The 7254-nt window shown below is 38.6% G+C and overlaps 2 long non-coding RNA genes across 2 annotated transcripts; one reads left to right on the top strand and one right to left on the bottom strand.

Annotated features, from left to right (window-relative positions):
• Positions 1-206: 206 nt before the first annotated feature.
• LOC134442980 (uncharacterized) lies at positions 207-1451 on the top strand. Its single transcript, XR_010033537.1, has 2 exons — positions 207-893; positions 1041-1451. It is a non-coding gene; the product is annotated as an uncharacterized LOC134442980 (long non-coding RNA).
• A 1746-nt stretch (positions 1452-3197) lies between these two features.
• On the bottom strand, positions 3198-5560 carry LOC134455258 (uncharacterized). The gene is made up of 3 exons (XR_010036091.1): positions 5473-5560; positions 4446-4526; positions 3198-3793 (listed from the first exon to the last, which is right to left on the bottom strand). It is a non-coding gene; the product is annotated as an uncharacterized LOC134455258 (long non-coding RNA).
• Positions 5561-7254: the final 1694 nt, after the last annotated feature.

Genomic DNA, 7254 nt, shown 5'->3' with positions numbered 1-7254 from the left:
CCCCCAACAGAGAGACCATGTGATGAGCCTCCTGCGACAAATTCTGATACCGAAGTAGGGCATAGCTTGGAGGATAGTCTGTCTCCACACCAATGTGATGTTGGCACTCAGTGGCCAGAGCGTAGTGATCATGATTATTGTTCGATGAAGTCAACAAAAGATGCAAGCACACAAACAGATCCTACACCATCACTGTCAGCTCAAAATTTTACATTGGACTAGACATCATCAGCTTTTGGCAACTTTTGAACACCATCATTGGCTTTCTTCCACAGTCGAAGACGTTCAAATTAACAGTCCATGAACAGCTACTGCTGGTCCTAATGAGGCTTCGGCTTGGCTTAATGTTCACAGATTTGGGATCAGCAGAACTACAGCCTGTGATATGTTCGCAATGTGGAGAGCAACACTTTCCCAAGGGAAAATCTTTTTTTTGGCTCCCTCGAGACACTCTGAATAGAGTAAGACCCTCAAGTTTTCTTGAACACTATCCCAATGCAACATGCATCATAGATTGCACTGAAATATTTGTCCAAAGACCGAAGAACTTGGGGAAAAGAGCAAAAACATACAGCAACTATAAGCATCACAACACCTACAAAGTCCTCTATTGCATAGCCCCCAATGGTTTTGTGATGTATTGTGTCAAAACTGTTTGGTGCCAGAGCTAGTGACATTTTTATCACAAAAAACTGTGGATTTCTGTCACATTTGATTTTTGGTGATCAGATTTTGACAGACCGGGGATTCACAATTGGAGATGTTCTTCCTCCAGGAGTGACATTGGCTATTCCAGCACTTACACGTGGATGTACACAACTATCAGAACATGAAGTCACAAGAACCCGCCGTCTCGCCAATGTCCGAATTCATGTTGAACGTGCAATAAGAAGGTTAAAATGCTTCAAAATTTTGAGTAATGTAATTCCAGGTTGTTTAAAACATGTTGATGACATTTTGACTATTTGTGCAGGCCTGTGTAACCTTCTTGAAATCTTACAAACATGTTTGGCATACACTACACTTGTCCCTGTCTGTAGGCCTACATGTCAGCATCATCTTCCAACTTGTCAGCGATAATATGCCCAAGATATTTTGTACTGCTTGACACACAGTGATTGCCCTGACAGGTAAAACGTTGGAAAGACTTCCTGAACACAACACTTTTTTTGCATTGTACTGTATTTTTTTGCATTGTACTGTAGGCCTACATCAAACTCAACCCCAGAGCACACATTCAGAAGTTGCTGAAACTCAACAGTGCCGGGGGACATGGGCCTAATAACCAGATCATCAAATGGTTGAAAACGGTGCATGTGTTTTATTGTCTGTGTCTAAATCTCGTCATACATCCAGTGTGTTTTGTTTTTTTAACAGACGTGTTTTCACAATGACACTCTGAGAATTTACTTTTGAACAAAGTGTCTTGTGTATAAAATGGTGTGCAGACAGCCGGAGTGTGTGTGTTGCGTAAAGGAGCAAGTGCTTTGCAAAGATACCAGCTGAAAGTGTAATGCTTGACTTTTGATTAAGGTAAAGCAGCATGTGTTTAAGTTATAGTACCAACAACTGAACAATGTGCTACTTTGGTTTAAGCATCGGCCTATTGTGTTTAAGCAGTAGCCTAGGCAAAAACTGTAACAAAGTAAAAACAAAACAAAGAAAATATAACTGGCGAATGAATTAAGAACCTGAATTTTCACCAGCATTTGACCGGTTGTTAATTTAAAACAGGCATGCATATATATCTATATCTATCTTTAGAAAATAGGCCTACGTTAACAACAGGGAATCTTTATCTTTTCAGGTCAAGGTGGCCTAAGGTGCTGGGGTAAACTCTCTCTCTAGGCTAGGCCTAATCAGAAAGCAAGGTGTGTGTGTGTGTGTTTTTTTTTTAACCTGTCATTAAAGGGACACTGCAAGATTTATAGTTGTTTATTTCCAGAATTCATGCTACTCATTCACTAATGTTACATTTTTCATGAATATTTACCACCACCATCAAATTCTAAGTATTCATTATGACTGGAAAAATTGCACTTTTCATACATACAAAGGGGGATCTCCTCCATCATGGTCTGCCATTTTGAATTTCCAGAAATAGCCATTTTTAGCTGCAAAAATGACTGTACTTGGGCCATAACAGAAAATCTGAGTTTATTATTTAGTAAACTTTCATGAAATATACTTTCATCAAATTTGGCAATAGGCAACCCAGTTACAATGAGCAGTATAGTTGCAGTACCCTTTTTGATGAGTGGAGGTGCAAAACGCACACCAGAAACAGAGGTGCTGGCAACCAGAAAAAGCAATTGTAGAAGGAGAGAGGTGCCGCACACTCACAAGTTAAATAAACAGTTTTTTAATGTGACACACCCTTTTTGACCATTTCCTGCAGTGTCCCTCTAACTGATAAAATAAAGCCTTGTTGGCCTCAACATGTCATTAATTTCACCATGTAAATCGTGCCTTGCAAGAACTGATATTTTGAGGCAGTGTTAAGACAGTGGGTTGCACCAGCTGATTGCTTAGGCTACTTAACCACAGCCCTTTTAGAAGACATCACCTCCCGTCCTCTCCTTGTGGTAGCGTCTCCAGCAATAAGTAAGGATTTGGCGCCCCTTAGTGGCAAGCTGTGCACCCAGCGATGAACAAACAGACTGCAAAACTCAGACAATCGCATATTATGTGGCAGAGGTAATGATAAAATGATGTCTGGTATAGTCAGGAGGTAATGAAAAAAGCCAGTATAACATTTCCCAATCAATATAAGGGGGATAATGATTAATTAAATTGAATGTGTGACAGTGGCACCAGCTCTCTGTTAAGACTGGACACCACAGGTCAGCTCCTGTGTCTATTCCACAACACACTACAGCAAGATTTTACATTACATTACATTTCACTTAGCTGACGCTTTCATTTGTTCAAAGCGACTTACAACTATTATTTTTCAGGATATTGGTTACAGTCCCTGGAGCAATGTGGGGTTAGGTGCCTTGCTCAAGGGCACTTCAGCCATGGATGGAGGTGTAGGGAGAGGTCGTGGGGGATTCGAACCGGCAACCCCTAGATTGAAAGACCAACTCTCTAACCACTAGGCCATGGCTGCCCAGATTTCTCACAAAGAGCTGCATTGAAATGACATTAAGAACATTAGTAATTAATAACAAGTTGCCTAGTAAAAAACACACCAGCAAGAGTCATTTAGTGTATTGAGCACAAGTAGCTAGGTTGTTTTTCAGTTCAGCACATATAAAAAACACCATCGAGTAAGCACACAGTATTGAACTATATTACATTCACTATCTGTATGCATTTTAATAACTGTGTAAATAAACAATTCAAAACCGCTAAGGTTAATTCATTTTCCTTTAGCACTTAAGCCTACAGTATACAGTATGTCATACCTTTGTCAGGTGCACTGATTCTCATTGATATGATGAGATTAGATAAAACTTTATTGTCTGTTACAACCATGAAACAGAAAATTGTCTTTGGCGTGACTTCAGTGATTCTCACAGACATTAGACAAGGCTTGACCAAAAAAAAAAAAAAAAAGACGACCACACAATACATTCATGCTGCAGCTGGACAGTTCATATCTTGTTCAGTATGGTCACAGCTGAGGGGATGAAGGATTTCTTGAAAGATGATTGATATATACATATAACTGAACCAAGTGTTTCTGCACCGTATTGAACAATAATCCTCTCAACATTAATCCAAGTCTCTCTGTTGGGGGCTGGAGACATCTCCTCTTCGGGGGTGGTCTTCCACATGATAGTGCTTTCTGAGAATAAATATAAGAAGGAACAAAAAACACCAACAGCTTTTAAAACAGTTAATTACAACGCCACTGTCCTACAGAACACTTTAAATCTCACTTCACATTGCCTTATATTACAATTAGCAGATGTAGACTCTTGCATGGAATAATAAGACACAAGTGTTGAAAGGCAATTTAGGTAGGCCTACATAAAAGCAGTGCCTAAAGGAGAGAAAGCATAACAACTAAGAGTCAAGAACTAAGTTAAGAAAATGTGTGTGTGTTTTCTTTTTAAGCCTAGATTAAAAAGTAGTGGCAGATGGGAGAGTCTCTAACGTCTGGAGGCAAATCGCTCCAAAAGTACTTTAACAACATATGAAGAGTTCAGATGCAAAACCCCCTAACTCCATTTCTGAAGACCTGTACGTCTATATTTTTAGAGAACCCTGTTGTTGGTTTGGTTTACATTCATGTACTTGATAATACATATAAAAAGTTATATTACATAAATACAATTTAAAAAATATGCAATTTTGATAGCTTTGTATTAAATAAAAATGAATTAAGATTATTTTCTGAAAAGGCACTTAGGGGGTTTTGCATCTGAACTCTTCATATGGTTAAGGTAATTACGAAAAAAAGCACTAAGTTATTTGTTATATACATGTAAACTTACACTATATTCATATCCCATATTAAATATGGGATATGGGTGTTCCTGCGTTGGTCTGCCGTCAGGGAAGTATACTCCACACACCTAAGGAGGGTGGGAATAAGATGATAAAAACAAATATGCTTGACTGTTACACATGAAACAGAAAATTATCTTTGCCATGGCTGCAGTCATTCTCACAGACATTAGACAAAATACAGGACAAAGCAAGACATGTACACTGAGGTTGGATAGCGAAAATTATCTTTTGCTGAGGAAGGGTTACAGACATGGGTGTAATTTTCAGTCTGGGTGTTGGGGGACATGTCCATAGGCCTACCACTTTTGAGATTAACCTAGCTTGTCCCCGCCACTTTATTTCCAATAAAATGCCAAACATTATTACAAATACAAACATGGTGGTCGATTTATGAGATGAAAATAAAATTGGGCTAGGTTATGGACAAAACAAAAGCTACCAAAACCTAGCCTGACTTATTGAAGTCAGTCACACGACCTGGCTAGCTTTGCCAAAACTCCGCTTAGCATAACAAAAGAATTAGCTAAATTGCCAGGGTCACATTTCCATTTCAAAGGGCACACATACACAAATAATCGTAAATAATCACACAAATGTACCATGGCACACAGCACAGATAACCATGGGGCTCATGGTGCTACCAAAACCTAGCCTGACTTCTTATTAAAGTCAGTGTAACCTGGCTAGCCTTGCCAAAACTCCGCTAGCATAACAAAAGAATTAGCTAAGTTGCCAGGGTCACATTTTCATTTCAAAGGGCACACACATACACAAATAATCGAAAATAAGCACACAAATGTACCATGACACACAGAACAGATAACCATGGGGCTCATGGTGCTCTTCCCACTCCTGGGGAAACTTAGGTATTAATGAAAGAATGCTAAATAATCGTAACTAGCGTTAGCTAGCCAAGCTAAATAATTGTTGCCACCAGTTTATGTTACATAGACACTGGCTTACAATAGGCCTACTTAACTACACTAACCACCTAGAAATAAAAATACATACCATTGAATACTTGTTTGGGGGCAAAGTCCTTTCGGTGTACGTTTTTAATCCATATCTTGCGAATGTCTTCATCCTCAGCACGGCCGGCGAAGCGGTGTACACCGTAGGGCACACAACAAGGACAATCCTCTTTAAACTGTGGACTATGAAGCGCACATACGCTCTTTTTCCACATTTTTAGCGTTCTGCTGTTATTGTGACATCCGATTACGGCACACGTTAGTCCAGATCCAGACATATTTGTACAAAGATGATGTGAAAGTCAGGAACTTCATACGCTTCAATTACGAGTTTACGTCAGGGAGCACTTCAGTAATGGCTCTACTTCCGGTTATTTCCTCGGATCGGTGTATAAAGATCTATGGTGGCTTCGCACTAGTAACCTTCTCTGCGTAATAGAAGCGCAATGTCTTCAACCTTACGCTCGAACGCCGGCTGATGTGATTGGCTGAGCACATTTGTGTGTCAAATACCGTCAGGACAGTCTCAAAAATCCACACACAAATACAATGGAAGTCACAAATATGTATAGGGTTTGCGAATATATGTAGACCGGTTTGCAAATTAATAGAACTGCGCTGGCATTTGTGAATGGGGTTACATTCATTTGTGCATCATGAATTATATTTGTGAATGTTGTTACATTTGTTTGTGGATCATGAAATGTATGAATTACATTTGCGAATGTTACTACATTTGTTTGTGGATCACGAAATATATTGGTGAGTGGTGTGACATTCATTTCTTACACCCTTAAAAATGATGGGTTGAAAATAACCCAATTCTTACTACCGTGCTGGGTAACTATTGGACCAACCTCGCATTGGGTTGTATTTATACAATGAATTGGGTTATACATTTCAACCCAACAGGTTGAGTAAAACAATTAACTCAAATGTGGGGTTATTTCTAACCAAACCGTTATATTGAATGTACTTCATTGTTGGGTTATTACATCATATCCTATATATGGGTTATACAGCCCCAATATTCTGTTTAAATTACTTAATTATGAAGTTAAATTTACCCAATAAATGTATCACTCATTATATGTGACACAGACTGTGCAAAATAAGCACACCAGTTTGTGCAATACATTGATTTTATTGTCCCATTTTGTTTTCACACTTTTCAACAAAGATGATTGCATTTAAATATAAAATAGAGCAATATAACAGACATGTTATCATACAGTCAAAAAAGGCAGGAAGGGATATTATTCAAAAACATGGACAAAAAAAATGGAAAAATGATAGGGTAACAACACACTGGGAAACACTTTCAAGCATTGCACATTATGGAAAACTCATTATTTACTAATATAGAAAAATAACATAGCCTACTTTTTCAATATACACTTTCAAAGTTTACAAAGAAGACCCATGTTGAAAGTGAAGGGCATTATGCCTTCAAGTTGTTTCTAAGAGCACATTTTTACTTGGGAATAGAATGGGGAAAGGTTATATGAGAACCTCAATGTTGATACAGAGATTAATAAATGTGTTTGTAAGACTGCTTTGTGACAGTACCTAAACACTAGAAACAACCAAATAGCTGAGGTCATTGTAGTGTCACCATGAATTTGCTGTATTGGTGTAAACCAGGGGTGGGGAACCTATGTCTGGAGGGCCGTTTGCGGCCCTTGAGGCCGTTTTATCCAGCCCCTGAGACAATTTTAATATTATGCGGCTTCATATGAAATATGGCATATTTTGTAAAAGAAACATTTGCAATACAATGAAAGTTATATTCAGGGGACATATACACCTAGAAGTTAAGGTC

This window comes from Engraulis encrasicolus, chromosome 1 (genome assembly GCF_034702125.1).
Source record: "Engraulis encrasicolus isolate BLACKSEA-1 chromosome 1, IST_EnEncr_1.0, whole genome shotgun sequence".
NCBI lineage: Eukaryota > Metazoa > Chordata > Actinopteri > Clupeiformes > Engraulidae > Engraulis > Engraulis encrasicolus.
This window is presented reverse-complemented; position numbering and strand designations above follow the sequence as displayed.